The sequence below is a fragment of the Grampus griseus genome (genome assembly GCF_964374135.1).
Source record: "Grampus griseus genome assembly, chromosome: 5".
Lineage (NCBI taxonomy): Eukaryota > Metazoa > Chordata > Mammalia > Artiodactyla > Delphinidae > Grampus > Grampus griseus.
The window spans coordinates 104357272-104376942 of record NC_138998.1 but is presented as its reverse complement, the minus strand read 5'-3'; positions in this window follow the sequence as shown (position 1 = coordinate 104376942).

The following is a 19671-nucleotide window of genomic DNA, read 5'->3' as shown; positions in this document are numbered from 1 at the left end:
TTCAATAAAAAATAAAATGGCTTTTAATCATTTTTCTTATATAATAACTTTCACATTTTATACTCAGGCAGATATTCTCAGGAATACTATAAAATCTCTTAAGTGTCATTTATTATTTTCTAACATTTTGAGATCAAAAACATTCAAAAGAGAAAAAGATAAGTAGGCTTGTAAAAATTTTATCTAAAAAAGGTTCTTTTTGGTAAAGCTTGACTGATATTGGTATTTTATAATAAAAACAGTGTTTCATGCTACTCACTGAATAGTATTACCCTCCAGTACAGATCTAAAGAAGCTATAACTATAAAAAAAATAGTAAGAAGGTCTTTATGATAGGGAAAATGCAGAGAACTTTTTTTTCTAATAGGTCAAGCTACTTAAGAAAGTAAAAACAAAGACAGTTTCTTGTTCATGGTTCCACTAACAGTTTTACGTAGGCTGAAAACTGGCCTCTCATCCTGTGACTGGGAGTCTGCTTTTGTTTTTTCTGCCCTCCCTGCCCCTATCCTGCTGAAAACAAACATGGCTTGAGAAAATGCCTAAACACAGTGATCTTATTGTGCCAGTCTTACTGCAGTTAGATGATTGAGAAGCACAACATGCTCCACAGATATGGAAACCATGTAATTCTGAGCTTCTTCCAGGAAAGAATGAGCTTTGATAGGCTGGAACTAAAGCTTTTCTAAAGGTGTAAAATAACCATGAATTTCCTATTACTATGGACAACTATTTCAGATATTCACAGCCAATTTAAGCATGGTGTTTAACAGCTGTTCATAGTTTTCCTGGCTTTGAGAACATATACCTTCTAATAAGAGAGAGGGGTACATTCCCCACTCTCTTTTTTTTTTAAGTTATAACCATGTTATTTTTGCTTAACATCTGGTTCACTAGTTTGCTTGATTTCATGAAGTTTGAAAATGTATATGGCCCATTTACAGAGGACATGTAGAAGTACCACATGATTTTACAAGTTTCAATTTTGCCTCAGAAATGCATTTTATATTTTTAAAATTTCTACGTATTTAACACAAATTTATATTATATGCAAAGTTTGAGAAGCCTTACAATTTTACCTAATTCTAAGGACAATAATTTTAACTATATGAATAACTATGCCCAGAGATGCAACCCATATAAAGTACTCACCCATTTTCATTTTAATTACATTCATTAATAGAATTTTAGTTCAGAGAGAAAATTGAATACAATGGAAATAGAAAGCATTTTTACATACCCTATTAAACAGTCTATTTTTTCTTTGAATACATAGCAGTTTGAATATTTACCTGGAAGCTTTCTATGTCTTTTGACCGCAAGGGAACTTTTATTTATAATAAGCATACTAAATTCTTGTATTAATTCAGATCTGTGAAATTGGCTTCAATCTGAGAAATGTCAATGTCATAGATAACAAAAGCCTAGTACATAATACTCTATACATATTGCTCAATAATGTAAATAGGAGGTGATGATGATGACGGCATGTGTAGTGAAATTTGGGTGCTAGTTATAAATTTAATGTGAATTTCTGGAAATGTGAATCATGCAGTACTAGCAATTTTTCCCCCCTCAAGAATATTAATCTTTCAAAGTGGAAATGAATTGCCTTGGTTTTGGGGGACAATTTGTACCCATGGCTACTTTATACTGGAAAAATACTTGTGGACTTAAATAGATGACTGAATCTATTTGTGTACCCTGCAAATCATTTTATAATCGGCACTTCAGTTAATCACTCTTTACATTCAATTGAGGGAAAATTAAGAGAATTAAGGCACTGTATGTACTTTAGATAATTTTTTACTTGGGAGGCTTTTTACTAGTTTGCTTTGAGAACTCAAATTGATAAAGTTCAAATGTTATTTCATTTGCTTGGATGATCATATTTCAACATCATAACCAAGGAGTATTATTATTTTATAAAATACACATAATTAAAAACTACATGATGTAACAAAATGTGAAATGCAAAGCTAGATTCACTATATGTACATTTTCAATCCATTTTCAAAAGTTGATTTCTTTTGTTTTTTTAAGGGAAATGCTCTAGTGAATGAAAGATTGTCTTTAAAATATTCTAACAGTGATCGTTGATAGAAAGAATAAAATATTAAGAAATGCTTTGATACTTTAATTTCAAAAATCAATGTTTTTACTAATATTGAAATGTATATTTTACAGAAAAATGTTAACTCATGTCAGCGTTATTAAATCTCCCTTGTACTTCTCCAAAAATAATTTATCTGATACAAAATTTGGCATTGAGGAATTTGAATTTTAACCCACCTTAAATCCAGTGTTGAACCCAATAAATGGAATTCAACCATACTTTTTAGAATTACATATATTTTTAATTGTATTAAGGATTAATATATTTTCTCATTTTGATATGTAAAATTTCTCATAACTCAAATTAAATATAAAATTATAAAACTATTTAAAACTAAGAAAAAGGATGTTTATTTCTTCAAATAATATTTGGATTCATTTATCTTAAAAAGTATCAAATTCATAAATAATAAACTATCCTACACCTTTAATAAATTATTACTAAACCTAAATATACAAGAGTTTTATGTTTTTTTCTCTGATAAATAAAATCACTCCTTTACAAAGCAATAAATCCATAAATCCAAACATGAATCAACAGTGTACAATATTACCTTCCCACATCAATCATAATAATAACTAATATAAATAACAATATTAGTTATTACTTATAATAATAAAATAATGTTAATAATAACTAAGCAAGTCATAGATGATAAAATTTAAATGAAAATACTGTTTTACTGAGATATTTATCCTAAGTAGTCAGCTGGGCTCTTTCTCACTGTTTTAGGTAATTTGTATATGGTTGCATAATATAAAGTCATATATTATCAAAATCGCAAATTGCCGCAGGTTTTGGAAACTTGAAGCAACTTGCTGGTAAAGCCATATAGTAGAGAAACATCTATTTTCATGGCAAAAATGGTCTCTGAAGAGGGATTATTAGCAAAAAAGAAAGAAAAAAACTATGGAAGTGAAAGAACTTTTGTTATCTCCTTTTTAAAAAATGCTGTTATTGTGAAAAATTATAATATGTCTTTCACTGTGCTCCGTGGATCATATCACAGGGGAGGAAAAAGGCTTAATAGCATGAAAAGAAAATTTCAAAATCTGCACTTTGACAAGAGCATGCATTTAGAGTAGGCCACAGATTGGCACATAAGACCACTTTTAACAAAATGAGTCAGTTGAGATCACAACATTTATTTGTTGAAATCAGTGTTGTTTTGAAAATCAGTGGTACTTTTACAATCCACTTAGAAAAAAAAATTGGTCTAATTTCTTAGTCCTGTTTTTATCCCCAAAATAAACCCTTTTTAAAAAAGCCATACTGTTAATTCCATTTATTAGTCTACTTTAGGAATGTGGACAAATAGAAGATAGCAGTGATAAAGATAGGGCAAAGGAACCCAAAATTCTGTGCCTTGTTCAGCCTTATCTTCAATAAACCCGTATGAGTTATTCTCATTTTCCAGGAATTCCTGACAATCTTAATCTCATTTTACCATCATCCAAATTGGCCACATAGGCAAAAATGGCCCAATCCTCGTTCCAGTGAGTCTAGTGAAGACATGGCAAAAGTTGTAAGAAAGCTTAATTGATTCTTACTTTGACAATCATTGATAAATTCAAAATTTAAAAAGGCGATCACTCCAATAAAACAAAAATGAAATTCTACAAGGATACATCTATTTACAAACTGATAAAACAGCTTGGCCAATGGAGATGATTAAAAAGCAAACAAAAATTTAAAACAACATCTACAAAAAAGTGGTCCTTTGAAAGGTTTATCTGGCAAGTGAGTTGACCAATGACAGACAATTGATCAATTTAGGATAAATCGCAATGTGGTGGGAAAAACTTAGCCTTTGAATCAGACATGGTTTAAAACTTGGATTCTAAACTTGTCATCATTTTAGTTCCTCTGAGTAAGATAACCTTTATTTCAGCCTTGGAATCTTCATAAATAAATAAATGATACATCTTTCATAGGACTATTGTAATAATTAAACAATATAGGGATTGGCATAATGGGGGACAGTGTCTAGAGAACCTTGTGAAATTTGTACACAAGTGTTACGAGCTGAACTGTGTCCCCCCAAATTCATATGTTGAAGTTCTAACTCGCAGTTCCTTAGCATAGGACTGCGTTTGCAGATAGGGCCTCTAAAGAGGAGATAAAGTTAAAATGGGGCTTTTAGGGTGGGTCCTAATCCAATATGAATTGTGTCCTTATAGGAAGAGGCAATTTGGACACTCAAAAGAGATGCCAGGGATGTCTGCACACAGAGGAAAGAGCATGTGAGGACACGGCCAGATGGTGGCCACCTGAAGCCAAGGAGAAAAGCCTCAGGAGAAGCTGACACCTCAGTATTAGACTTCCAGCCGCAGAACTGTGGGAAAATAAATTTCTGTTGTCTGGTATTTTGTTGTGACAGTCCTGGCAAACCAATACAATACACATATAGAGAAAAAGAAATGTATCCCAATGTAGGTATATGTCCATTGCTGTATGTCATAGTTTCTAGGAACATGACTCAGGAAATGTTCCAAAAACTTTATGTATATTCTTTTATTTAATCCTCAAAATAGCAATAATGAGTTAAGTGCTATTTTAATGTCTATTTTACAAAGAGGAGACTGAGTCACAGCTTTCAATAATCTAAGGTCACAGAGTTTGCCTAAAACCAGAGCCTAACCTCATAACCACTATGCTCATAACAAACATTCAGTTCTATGGGTGTGTATACAAATTGTACATCATTATTCATTAAAGAACACGAAGCCCTGAGCCCTTGTTAAGAAAGAAGGAAAAGTCATATAGACTTTAATCCGTATTTGGACATGTATGAGTACTTGTTATCAGTTCTATTTTCATAAGAACTTTTCAGTGATCATTTTCATGAAGAATGTAGATGACACATGTGGTTTTTAAAACACAAAGAGTTCTTTTTAGCATAGCCTAGACTATAATATTAGAGTCCTTTAGCCCCATCAGCTCCAAGTATCCACTGGATAATTCCATGAGCACAAATAAAAAGTAGATACAACTCAGAAGGAAATAAAAGCTGACTATATTGTCTGACCCTTAGTTAAAATGCTTAGATTTTTAACTTGAAACAAATGTATTTCATTTTGCAATAGTAATTTGGTGGAAGGATTTGAATAGATCAAATATCTGAATTATATATCAATTTAACAGAAACTTAGTTTGATCATTTGAATTATTGTTAATCAACTATTGGTATGGAGAGGCCCTAGGGGATATAAAATAAGAAATTGATACAAATGTTGAGCATCAATTACTCATAAAAAAATTCACCTAATAAAATTAAAATAGCGTTTTAAGTTATGAAAAATACTTATTACAGGTGCCAGACACTTTCTTAGATCTGACATAGCAATTAAAAAGGCAGAATTCCAGGCTTCCCTGGTGGCGCAGTGGTTGAGAATCTGCCTGCCAATGCAGGGGACACAGGTTCGAGCCCTGGTCTGGGAAAATCCCACATGCCACGGAGCAACTAGCCCCGTGAGCCACAATTACTAAGCCTGCATGTCTGGAGCCTGTGCTCTGCAACAAGAGAGGCCGCGATAGTGAGAGGCCCCTGCACCACGATGAAGAGTGGCCCCCACTTGCCGCAACTAGAGAAAGCCCTCGCACAGAAACGAAGAGCCAACACAGCCATAAATAAATAAATAAATAAAATTTAAAAATAAAAAGGCAAAATTCCTTTTCTCTATTTTTCATAAATATGAGAAAATGTTCACTAAAATTTATTTAATATCATTACTTTTCATTGAAATGCCTTTTTTCTTTTTAGTAGAGCAAAAAGAAACTTTACTTGATGACCCTATAAACATAATCATAAATTCCAATTATTTAGTTCTGCTAAAGCAGTATTTTCATTAATTTACTTATCAAGTCTTTTTCTTTATGTGTCTTAAAATCTAGAATGGTTGTACTTTCAATATTTTCTCTAGCGATAAGAGTTGAACATAACCATTATGGAAAATTTAAATAAATAAAACAAATAATCGTATTTGTAATCCCTCCACCACTATAGGTCACTACTATTCAGATATTGATGTATTACATTTTTCATTTGTTATTTGTTTATATGTGTTTGTGCCTGAAAATTTGATTCATGTATGCATTTATTCTTTAATTTAGCAAATATGTATTGAACAACCACTCTGTGCCAGAGCAACAGAATATACCACCCATGACTCTGTATTCTGAAATGGAAAGTTTGTTGATGGAGAGAAGGCTGAGAATCCAGATCTGGACATGCTAAGTTTGAGATGTGCATTAAACACTCAAATGGAAAAGTTGACCAGGCAGTTGGATGTAGAGTTGTGCAGTTCAAAAGAGAAGTCTGGTCCAGATATATAACATTTGGGAGTAGAAGGCATTTAAAACCATAAGGCCAGATAAAGCAACAAACACATTATAACGGGTAGAGAAGAGACCAAGGACAGATCCCTGAAGCATTTAAGAGGGTGAGGAGAAAAGAAGAACCAGGAAATGTGACAGAGAAGGTGCAACCAGTGAGGGAGGAGGGAGAGCAAGGGAATGAGGTGTCTAGAAGCCAAATAAAAGAAGTTTAATAGGGGCTTCCCTGGTGGCGCAGTGGTTGGTAGTCCGCCTGCTGATGCAGGGGACACATGCCGCGGAGCGGCTGGGCCTGTGAGCCATGGCCGCTGAGCCTGCGCGTCCGGAGCCTGTGCTCCGCAACGGGAGAGGCCACCAAAAAAAAAAAAAAAAGTTTAATATAGTAGGAGAGAGTTTTGGCTCTGATAGTGCTCCTAGGGCAAGTATGAGAATAAGTAAGAAGTGACTGTTGGATTTAAGGTGAGGAGGACATAGGTGATCTTGATGAGAACAGTTTCCATGGAGTATTATGGAGGAAAACTTGGCCCCAGTGGAATGAAGGGAGAATGTGAGAAGAATTAGAGTGAGTGTGTATAGGGCACTCTTTCCTGGAGTTCTGCTGAAAGGAGAGTTAAAAAAAGAAGAAGAAAAAAAAAAGTGAGTGGTACTCCAGGAGAAGGTGGGAAAGGGTTCAAAATAAGTTTTTCTTTTAAAATGAGAAAAATAATATATGGTTTGAATAGTAATTGAAGTTAGCTAAAGGGAAGCAAAAATGTGGTGTAAGAAAGAGGGGGGAATTGTGATGCTCATGAGAAAGAAAGGAAATGGGACATCCTTTAGTCAGATCTATGAAAAAATGAGTTCTGGAAATAGGCAGAAGGGCAGAATATGTGAGGGCAGGTGAGGTTAGTCATGATTAGTGACAGTCTGCAATGATCCCTTTTGACGACTGAGGAAATGGAGTAGGGATGGGAGGGGATAGGTCTGGAAGGATCAAGGCTAATGTTCATGAATTTCAGGTGAGAACAATCAGGGTGGTTATTTTCTCTGCTCATGTTCATCTGATTGGGCACAGGAAAAGAGTAGGAGAAATTGTGGATTTAGGTGGTTATTGGCTAGACCATGAAGTGGCAAAGAAAGCAAAAAAAAAAAAAAGATTTTTATCCAATTGTTCTCATTTTACATTAAGTCATAAGCCTTTTCTGTGTTATCAAATATCATTGTAAACGTTTTAATGTCTGTAAATTGTTGGGCTGCACCCCACAGACCTGTAAGCCCATCCTCGAGATGGGAGACAGCGACAGAGACATCAACGGTTTATTGGGTAGGGAATCCTACCTGTCTGAAGCAAAAGGTCCTACAGCAACAGCCCATCATGTATAGCAGGACGGCAGGACGGCAGGACGGCAGGACGGCAGGACGGCAGGCAGGACACGATAGCAAGCTTACTCGGGGGAGAAAGAGGCTACCATTTATAGAGGGAATTGACCTCAGGTTGAGCTCATCAGTTACCTGAGAAACCAGTGGCTGGGGCAGGGGGCAAGCATGTTGGCAGTTACTGATTAAGCCCAATGATTAAGAGGATTGGATAGTCATGTGAGTAGGGTGTAAGTGAAGCAGGGTCTGGTGGAGCAGAAGATGTACAGAGAGCAAGAGAACAGCCATCTTGAGTGGCCTGACCATCCATAAATAAATACATGAACAATAGGTTTAAATATTTCCCTATTGTTGGAGTGTTTTAAATGTTTTGACTTATTATGTATACTATTTCAATAATTATTGAATTTGAGGATCAAAATTGAGAACCAATTGAAAGAAGAAAGGTATCTAAAATCACAAAAGAAATTGCAAAGGAATTGCAAAGGAATAAATTATTTTAGTGAAGAAGCTATTGCTATAAAGCAATTCATTCCACAAAATTCAGTGGCTTCAAAAACAGCAGCTAATTTTTCACTCATACGTCTGCAATTCAGGTAGAGCTTGATGGGAATATCTTTTCCTGCTTCAACATCCATCATACAAAGCAACTTTGACTGGAAAAATTACTTCCAAAGTGGTACCATTTACTTGGCTTTTGCTGCTGACTGTTGGCTAGCGGCAGAGCTGAAGATATTTGAAAGATTATAATATATCTTAGAAATCAATATTTCATGATGGATATAAATTCAGATTTGACTGGAAGAGTTTTCATATATTCCATTTGTCCAAAAAAAGCCTTTTAAAAACTTAATTCTACTTTTCTTGGACAATTATTTTTTTGCCTCAGTTGTGTTGGAATTTCTTTCCTATCTCTTTTTAGTATACTTTGCTCTTCTTTGTATGACCTATTAATATGAATACTTATTTATTTTCATTCTCTATTTATAAATATGAAAATTTTCAAAACTATGCTTGTACCTCTGAATAGAGTTTTGGACATATACAGCTTACCATATTGTTGGCTGCTAAATAATCAGTCATCATAATTTGCTATTTTATACAGTACTTTCTAGCAGAGATTTGCTTTGCTTTGTTCCTTTTCTGTGTTTATTTTCAACTTGAGGTGTTTTTTTTAACATCTAACTTTGATGATTTAATTAAAAATGGAAACTAAAACTTCTTCTTTGAGAAATACACTGACGTTTTATTTGTGATGTGATCAAAGTTCACATTTTTTGAAGAATTTTTCATGAACCCTTTATATGAAGGTGTATTCTCAATTTTTAGTTGCTAGGTTTAATGTTTCCCCTTCAATTTAACCTAGTGATTACTCAAATATTTTCTTTTATTCTAAGTGTATTACACCAATTACTTCATTGGCTAAAGTTTTTAATATGTAACAAAATCTTAACAACAGACTGATGGTTGAGAACTGATATATAACAACAACTCTTGTAGAAATGCAATATTTTCATTCCAATTAATAATCTGTTACTGGGCTTCCCTGGAGGCACAGTGGTTGAGAGTCCGCCTGCCGTTGCAGGGGACACGGGTTCGTGCCCCGATCCGGGAAGATCCCACATGCTGCGGAGCGGCTGGGCCCGTGAGCCATGGCTGCTGAACCTGCGCATCCGGAGCCTGTGCTCCGCAATGGGAGAGGCCACGACAGTGAGAGGACCGCGTACCACAAAAAACAAAACAGTACCACACACACAAAAAAATAATAATCTGTTACTATACAATTAGTATTTGGGAAAATATAATCTGAAAAATCCATTCACTGTAAAGCCGTACAAACAACTTAAAAGACCATTTTATGATTTCTTTATTATTGTGGAATAGAAAAGATATCAATCTCTTACATCTAGAATCACTCTATGCCTTAATCCTAAATTATATATTGCTTCTGGGTGTTAGAAGATTTTATATATGAATTTGATTTATCTCTCCCTGTTAAAAATACTTAGGAAATACTCTTTGAATGTATGAAGACCTAAAATGACAGTTCTTTTATTCACAGGATGCCTCTTCCTACACATGCAGCATCTAACGTTTAATGGTATCTCTTTTGATAAAGCACACCTTCAATATTCATGATTTTATGATTTCATCAATTGTACAAATCATTTTATCCACCTGGATATAAAGTATAAAAACACTATATTAATCATGTCATTAATAGCACTGCAGTCTGAACATGTTTTTTGAAATCACATATCCTGTCTTTTGACTCTCATTTTGCAGAATAGACCTCAGGATATATTTTTACACTGTTATTGTAATTTTCATTAGAAGAGTGTTATTTAGTTCTGTTAATACTTTAGCACAGGAACTATTAATTAAGTAATCATGTTTCCTAAGTTTCTTATTGATAAGTTAAAAAAATTAAATGACATATCTGTATGAATTATTACCAAAGTCACAACTATTTGACCTTCATCATTTGGAAACTAAGGAAATGACTCAGGCTATTTCTCTGGATCACGAGAATGCTTTCTCTGTGAACTTCATTAACATAGGTATTTTTCTGTCTTCTGGTTTGGAATTACACTTGTCACAACTCATTTTCAGTGTGAATTAAATGTTTCCTAGGTAATATAAATAGATATATTCTTGCAGGCAGGGCTCACTAATAGCTAACTATTCTTACCGACCGGCCTCCGTGGTAGAATTCGTGAGGTTTGTAGGTATATTTTAATGTCATTTCAACAAATGAACCTCTGTGACCAAGAATAAGCCTAGATTGTAGAGGTGGTTTACTGGGCTGCCAGAACTATTGGAAAAGTGAAATAGATCTTTTTTGTTTGTTTGTTTGTTTTTTAACAAATCATGTTTATATTTTAAGTTTACTATTATTATTTGTAACTTCATTTTTTTCTTTTATTATAGCTCTAAATATTATTTTCATCTTCAGTCTTCAGCAGGTTACTTTTTCCCCTCAAATGTAACTATGTACTATATTAGAGAGTGAATCATTTTTATTGCCATAAAGCACTATATTTAATTCCCCCAAGTAAAGTCATATAGTAAAGACGAGTTTTATTACATTCTCTATTCTACAATTTAAAATACTAGTACTTTGTTAATAGTACTGCTGTAGTATTTGTCAGTTTTTAAAGACCCAATGTCCATGTGGGAAACTTTAATGTTAACCTTATATTCCTTCCAAAGAAATCTACATATCTTGACAATTACACAAACACACACATGATATCTCTGCAACTGAAAATGTAATCTAAATATGTGTCAGCATGTACTGTTATGAGTTAGATCTGTGACAGCAGATTCTTGACTAGAATCCTGTGTTCTCCATTTAGTACCTGTTTATCCTTTTGTAAGCTACTAAATTTTTCCAATTTTTGAAATTCTTACCTGTTCAATGGGGTTTTTACCCAGGAACACTGTGAAGATTTAGGGACATAACATACAAAAAGGATGAGGTCCTAGTACTATGTAAGCAATTGCTTTATATTAACTATTTATTGTGGTATTTTTTCATATCAATGTACTTTTAAACGGAAGATAAGGATATATGCATATATATGTCTTTGTAAAAAAAAAAAAAAGTTACCACAATTTAAGCAGTATCATGATGAATATCACAAGGAAATCTAAACAGGCTCTAGGTATTTCAAGAAGAGAAGATCATTTTTAAGTGATGCTTTCTGAAAGGACTCCATGAATGAATAACATACTTCCCAGTCACTGAAACAGATTCACAAGTTTATTTTGTTATTAAAATAAAATATATGGATAACTGATTGGCTGACCAAAGTGTACTTTCAATAACACTAGAATTAGTACATATTTTTGAATTAAGAATGGATTTAATTCAATGTATATAAGCTTTATAATTTAATTCTCTATTATCTCTGAGTCCTTCAGGTGTGTTTGAGATGCAAAGTACAATTGTTTTTTAAAGTCACAGGTTAAAAAGTATGTGAAATACTTTAGGAAACATTTCAATTGGTTGCTGCACAGATAATAACCTTCAGCATGTGGTCGTGAATTAAATGCAAAATAACATCAGGAGCCCTGCTTCAAGAAATAATTAGGCCTTCTGCAGAGCCATTCAGTAAAATTACATTATTGTGTTCAACTGAGAGGAGCTGTGTAGAATCGTATTTGTAAAATATAATTGCAGGGACAGCTGGCCTGAAAAAGGACGAATCTTAATAATACACGTTGCTGAGGTTGTTGGTTGTTTATTGCCCATTATGAGAGTGGTTGATGAGAAGAACAGTCATCTGTTGCATGGGAAAGAGAGATGAATTCAGGAAAATGATGATGTAGCTTCTCATGCAGTTTAACTGAATTTTAAAGTGAAATGTATTGTTAGCCATGCAAGCAACATGCCTGGAGGATTTGTGCTCCTTGCTCCCACTCCTGAAGCTTCAAATCTTCTCTGTGGCCTTTCTCAGTTGGCTTCTTCTTTTATTTTCTTAACTTTCCTCTTGTAATGTAAACATGGGAAAGAGAAAGTGGTGGAAGAACAAAGGAAAAGCATACAAAATAGCTCCACCCCTTCTGCATAAAGCTTTAATAGGGAAATGGTACCACACTGAGATTTTTTGAATAGATTGATAATAGCATGTTCATTTAAACCAAATGGGGAGCCACTGTATGTTTTGCCATTTAAAGTCAATTTCACTTTTACTTAAAGGCCTTCTAGACTTTTTTTCCACCCTTTGTCAAATAGGATGATTGATTTTATCAACATAGTGTTTCAATGCCATTATAAACTTACATGTGCTAAAATAAATGTCTTGACACCCTCAGGATCATGAATTATACAGATTATCACATGAAGTGTGGAGGCTAGTATTTCACATACAATTTACTGTCATGTGAATTAAATCAAGGGAAGAAAAAGAAAAAATTTGGGTTGATTATCAACTCCACAGAGAGCTATAAGATTTAATATGACATTCAAAAGCAAGTTAATTTTTAAATGGCTTTTGATTATACAAGTGAATATTAAGTAAATATTTGAGGTAATTATCCCTTAAAACCAAAACATTAATAAATGCATTTTATTAGTCTTTATTGAGAACTGAATATTTCTATATTGAAATGAATATGTCTATATTAGACAATGCCATAATACCTTTCTCTTTTAAAATATTGGGGTGACATAGTTTTATTTCTAAAAACAAAGTTCGTAATTTTCAGGTAAAATATCTAAAGACAAAGTTTTAATTCTTCAGCGAATATTTATTGAGGCACTGTGTGAGAGTCACTGTTCTATGCAGTAAACAAAACACAGTACACTCAGGGAAGTGATATGCAAAAGTGAAGGTGGACATTTGTAATGTCAGCAGTGATAAATGTAACAAGAAAATTAAGCAGAGTAAGGAGATTAGTAAAGCATGTACACACAGGTTGGTCAGGGAAGTCCTCTCTGAAGAGGTGACATTTAAGCAGGGCCCCATCTTTGATTCTGGTGGGGTTTTTTTTTGCAGAATTATTTAATATTTTTATTATTCTGAAATTGAGGGGAAGCCAAAGCTGCCAGAAAATTGTAAGATATACACGGAGGAATTCTGTTCTATCACAGGAAACCAAGTCAGATGACTTGGATATATGTATAGATGAGATTCACAGAATGTTTTTATTAACTTCATTTATACAGAAACTATGATTTAAATGAAGCAGTGGGAGATATTAGGAACCGGTTTTTGAGTTATTATATCTTATGATCTTATGGATCAAGAATTCAGGAAGAGCTCAGCTGGGCTATTCTGTCCTGTGTGGTTTCGACTAAGGCCACCTTGGTGTTCAGCAGAAGACAGGCTCATCTGGAAAGTCTAAGGTGTCTTCATTCACACATCTGGAGCCTTGGTATGGATGACTAAAAGGCTGAGGTTGGCCAGGGGCTGCCAAGGAGGGTGACTATACGTGCCAGTTAGCATGGCAGGCTCAGGGTGGTCGGGATTCTTGTGTGGTGGCTCAGGGTTACTCAAGAGAATGTTCCACGAAACAGTAGGTAGATGTTTCTAGCCTCCTAAGATCTAGACCCAGCACCTGCCCACAGCATCATTGTGGCTGTATGTTATCAATCAAAGTGGTCACAGTACACACACAGATTCCTAGGCTCCAATTCTTCATGGAAGCAGAGTCAAAGAGTTTGTGGCTACCTTTAATCTGCCATAATATCCGTTTTAAAAATGACAAAATTTACTCAAAAACAGTGATAATAAGCAAACGAACCTAAAGTGATTGGATAGCTCTATAGATTTGTTGCATTTGGTGTGGGTGTATGTTTGTGTGTAGAGTATTTGAACCAAACCTAAAATGATATTGGTATCATAAGAATATGGCATTTTCCCAGTTGTATACTCTAGAACCCATAAATTAAAATCCGGTCAGAGAAACATTATTTAATTATATATTGAGTATAGTGACATGAATCTATGAAATACAGCAAAAATTAATACACTATTGGTGTTTGTCTTATAAAAGGGGATTTATAGATGGTTTATTTTCACCTCAATGCTGATTTTAGGATCTTTCAACTCTTATATAAAAGATACAATGACCACTCATTGTGACATACTGATCTTTATTTTTAAATTCCCACTGAAAAAAATTGTAAGTATGATGCCCATATTTGACTTAAAGGCTGTGTCGTATCTGCTTGAGAATTAATTTGCAAACCATTGTTTTGGTAGCCCTGAGCTGTCAATCCAGTCAGTATGGTCTCTGCTTCTGATGTCTTCTTTGATAGATAATTCTAAGTTCCAAGCAAATCACTCAACCAATTTTACCTACAGTAGCAATAAAATCATCCTAGTATTTTCCCTAACTGTGGTACATTTTTTTATTCACGTTCGTTCACTAGGTCTACTTTAATAGGACAGATAAGATCACTTAGAATATCTGCTATAGCCATGGAAGTACTTAATTTAGGGATTAAGGATTTATAATAATTGGGACCTAATGGTAGTTATGAGTTAATATTTTTAAATTAATATTTTCTATGTAAAAATGCTTTATCTAAGATATTTAAATAGCCAAACTTTTACTGTGATATTGTTATATCTTTGTTAAATTAACATTTGTTAAGTGGAGCACAGGGTACTGAATGGTGAGTTATGGTTCAACTACAGACCACAAGAAAGTTGAACTAGAGAAGATTATTACTCACAGGTCCTGGGGGAAGTACATGGCACTCTCAAGAAGTTACATGGATTTCTCCAGATATATACCCAGGAGTGGGATTGCAGGATTATATGCTATTGCAGCACTATTTACAACAGCCAAGACATGGAAGCAACCTAAATGTCCATTGGCAGCTGAATGAATAAACATGTGGTATATATACAAAATGGAATACTACTCAGCCATAAAAAAGGATGAAATAATACCATTTGCAGTAATATGGATGGACCTAGAGATTATCATACTAAGTGAAGTAAGTTAGAGAGAGAAAGACAAATATATGATACAGCTTACATGTAAAATCTAAAAAAAATGATACAAATGAACTTATATACAGAACAGAAATAGACCAACAGACATAGAAAACAAATTTATGCTTAGAAAGGGGAAAGTAGAGGGTGGGAAGGATAAATTAGGAGCTTGAGATGAACATGAACACACTACTATATATAAAATAGGTAAACAGTGACCTACTGTATAGCACAGGGAACTATACGCAATATCTTGTAATAATGTATAAGGGAAAAGAATCTGAAAAATAATATATATATATGTGTGTGTGTGTATATATATATATATATATATATAACTGAATCAGTTTGCTGTACATCGGAAACTAACACACCATTGTAAATCAACTATACTTCCATTTAAAAAAATTAAATTAAAAAAAGTTACATAGAGAGATCAAGACAGAGTGCAGGCAGAGAAAGAGGCAGGCCCTGGAGCACATGCTTTTATTAGGGTTCCTGGGAGAAGTGCTTTGGTGTTCCCAGGCTAAGGCAAGATTGGTTAATTCAATTCAAAAGCGTGGGGTTTTGGTAAGCTCTACAGGGGTCTTATCTAAAGGGAGCATACGGAGAAGGCAGTGAGAGGTGGGAAAGATTGTTGATCAAAAGAGCTGTTGGGGAAGTATTATCAGAAACTTAATTTGCTTGTGACTCTGCGGACTGCTATTTGGGGCACTTTCATGAGGGGCTAGTGTCAGTTTAATACCCCCATAGTCTACTTAACAAAACAAAATGGATGCAGAGGCAACAATACCATGGGGTAGCTTAGCTAAACTCTCAACATATATATTAAATAACAAAATGTAAAATTCTAGAACAGTGTTGGCTCCACTATAACAGTTTTCTGAATTATCTAAATTCTGGTCTGTTTGGACAGAAAGATTTATATTTTTCCTGAAATCACTTGAGGTTTAGCAGGGATTCCTATTTCTTTATATTTAGGAAAATCTGAAGATAGCTACGTGTGCTATTCTGAATGCAACACACTTGCTTTTGACATTTTCTTTCATTTTTTTCCATGTGAAGTCCCTCTGACACTAGGTGTGACTAGAGCCTATATTAATAGGATCTTTTAAGACAACTTCTCATAACTTATTTTTAAGGTAAAGAACCTGGAAGACATATGTCTGCATGAGTTGGAAAACAAAAGTTCCACTTGCATTTTTGCTCATTAAACATACAAAAATTATTCAGAAACTGACCCAAGACTCATGCCAGTTGGAATAAATTAAAAAGGAAATGACTTTCTTTCTCCTTGTGCTGGCCTTATGGAACAGTCTCATTTACTCTTCAAAACATGTTATAAAGTTTGATCTTGACCGGGAAGTTGAGAGAACGTAATCACAGTCTGTTCTCTTTGAACTGGCTGGGTCTGCCAGCCAACTTCTCTTCTGGCATTCCCAGACTCAAATTAGTCTTGTGATTAATTAATAACCACTTTAATTCCTTTCTTGAAAGCATGATAAAAAATATCATATCCCAACATTTAAATGCTTGGCATTTAATGTCATATAATCACCTGAAGGTGAAAATAATATCTGCCTGGCTTGATTTCACAGTCACAGGAATATCTGGGTCTAGATATTTGGGAATATTTGAAAGCCTAATGAAATTTTTGGGTTTTATTTTTTTTCAAAGTTATTCTCTTTTTTTCTGGGCTTTGGCATTAGGTAAGTCTATCTAGAGATGATTTGGTAAGTGATTTTTATAGGAAGCACTCATAGCTTTGAGCAATTTATAGGAAACATTCATAGCACTGAGTGTTCTTTTAGATTTACCCATTTTATTTTCTAGAACCCAAAGGTAATTTTTTATAGTGGTGGATCCATGAGCATTAAAAAATAAGTGTTAATTCTTATTGAGTTGTTACTCTAAGTGCTTCTTTGTGTATTAACTCATTTAATCTTCATGATACCCCTATGAGGAAGATACTTTTTTGAAGGGGAATAAGGAGTCATCCCCAAATATAGATGGGGATTCTGACCCAGAGAAGGTCACAAAGCCAGTAAATGGTAGAATCAGGATTTGAAGTCAGCCTGTTCAGCTTGCCTGGTCCTTATCTGCAATATTGTTCTTCCTCTCTATATTAGATTTAGGAAGAACTATCTGTAAAGATTCAGTGGCCTTAGGATAACTCATAATAGAACCAACATATTCAAAATTGCTTGATATGAGTCATTATGTAATTTTCAAGTTTTCAGGTCTATGAACTTTGTTTATGCTAAACTCAATACCTTAGAGCATGTAGGAATATATAATCATAACCTCTTTTGGCAATGGACACTCCTATTCATAATTTCCCATGTACAATATATGAGAATCATTTGGACAGAAATATATGTATATATATGCATATAATAGGAAAATGTTATTATGATTATTATATTTTAAAATATAATTTTCCTTTTAAGTTTACCTTGTTTGGAGGAGTTTCTAGAAGGAAAAAAGAAAATGAGTCAAATTACATTTTAGAATTTCTTTTTCCTAAATTAATGTTTTACCCTCAGTGACCTCATGAAGATATTCCAGAAAGGCTGGGGTCGGGGGACATCTTTAAAAGTTAGAAATATTTCATGTATTTTGGTGTTCAACACCATGGACTTTCAAGTGACTGAAGCATTGCTAAGAAAACGTAAAAATCTGATGTCAAAACAGTAATTGCTTTTTTTTTTTTTTTTTTTTGCGATACGCGGGCCTCTCACCACCGCGGCTTCTCCCGCCACGGAGCACAGGCTCCGGACGCGCAGGCCCAGCGGCCACGGCCCACGGGCCCAGCCGCTCCGCGGCACGCGGGATCCTCCCGGACCGGGGCACGAACCCACGTCCCCCCCATTGGCAGGCGGACCCCAACCACTGCGCCACCAGGGAAGCCCTGCTTTTTCTATATTTGCAACTGATAATAGAACTTAAGAGAATTTTGATCTTATGGATATGTCAAACACATAGTATTAGACAATTAGTATTGTTTAACAAATTTACTTCAGGAAATTTTCAAGATGATTTTAAAATCATCTTAAAATTAGTTTTTATATTATAGACCATGGAAATATTTCTTAAATATAACGACAGAAATAGCAAGATAACATTTTTCAAATTGGCTGTTTCTTAAAATTTGTTAAACAAAGACTTTCTTGTGGAATTAAAAAAAAATTAACACATCAGCAAAATATGCTAGCTAACTTTTAGCATGTGTGAGATGACTAGCACATTTTACTTAAATTGCTATTACACAGTGTGGTGTTTCTGCTCTGACTACCTAAGGTTTGGACTTATTAAAGTATAAATTCAAGAAATTTTTATTTGAAAGAATAATAACTAGGTCCCCAAATAGGTCCTCCTTATGATCTCCTCAGAAGTGAACAGTTTTTTTCTTTTTTTCCAGGTTGTTTAGCTTTAGCATGTGGTCAGTGAATCAATAAATATAGAAGTTATAACTTCTATGGCTATTGTAAAACATTCGATGCTTGGTGTGGATATAAAAGAGCAGGAGATTTTGAGACTTTATCTTGCCAATGTTTTGTGAGAACATCAGAATGTCCCTGAGGCTGGGACCATATGTTTTTCATCTTGAGTCTAGCACATTTTCTGACACATAGTAGGCAGTTGAAAGTATTTGTTGAATGGAAAAATGACTGAATGGCTGAATGTACTAAACTGTTCCTGCTTAACATTTACAGGTTATTTTTAAAACTGTTAGAGTGAGGAATATACTCATTGAAAACAGCAGAAAATATTTTCTTTTCACAAATCTCCAAGGATTTTTAATAGGTATGTTAGTTCCCCAGTGTGCCAAAAGTTTTAGTCACTGTTCTCTTTTTAATACAAGCATCAAGGAAGTCTTTGGTTAAATCTCAAAAAACTTAAATTTGTTTTTCCAATTGTTCTCTTTGCAGAAATGTTAATTTACATGTTGAATTTTCCATTGTTTACATATCATTAACAGCTTTTATGCATGATGACTGACAGTTATAAGCAATTTTTCTTAAAACAGTTCTACCTATTGAATATCATGTAACCATTATTTTATTTTACATAAACTTCTCAACAACTCTAAGATGTAGGTATTATAATTATCATTCCTATTAACCTAGGCCTAGAGTTATTAAAGAATGTGACCTAGTTTGTTCCACTATTAACAGGGCCAAACTTGTCAGATTTGAAATTGTTACTATGGTCTTTGACAAGGCTATTTTTGCTGGCATTGTAGTATGTGTATGTATATACCACATTCATTGCTTTAATGTATTTTTTTAAATAATTGGTTCCTAAGTTATGTGTAATCAATTTAGAGCCCTTGCTTTAGCAAATTCATTCCTTTACCTTTAAGTCTAGAATCAAAAGTACATGGCTGGAAATGTCAATTTTTCAGAGTAT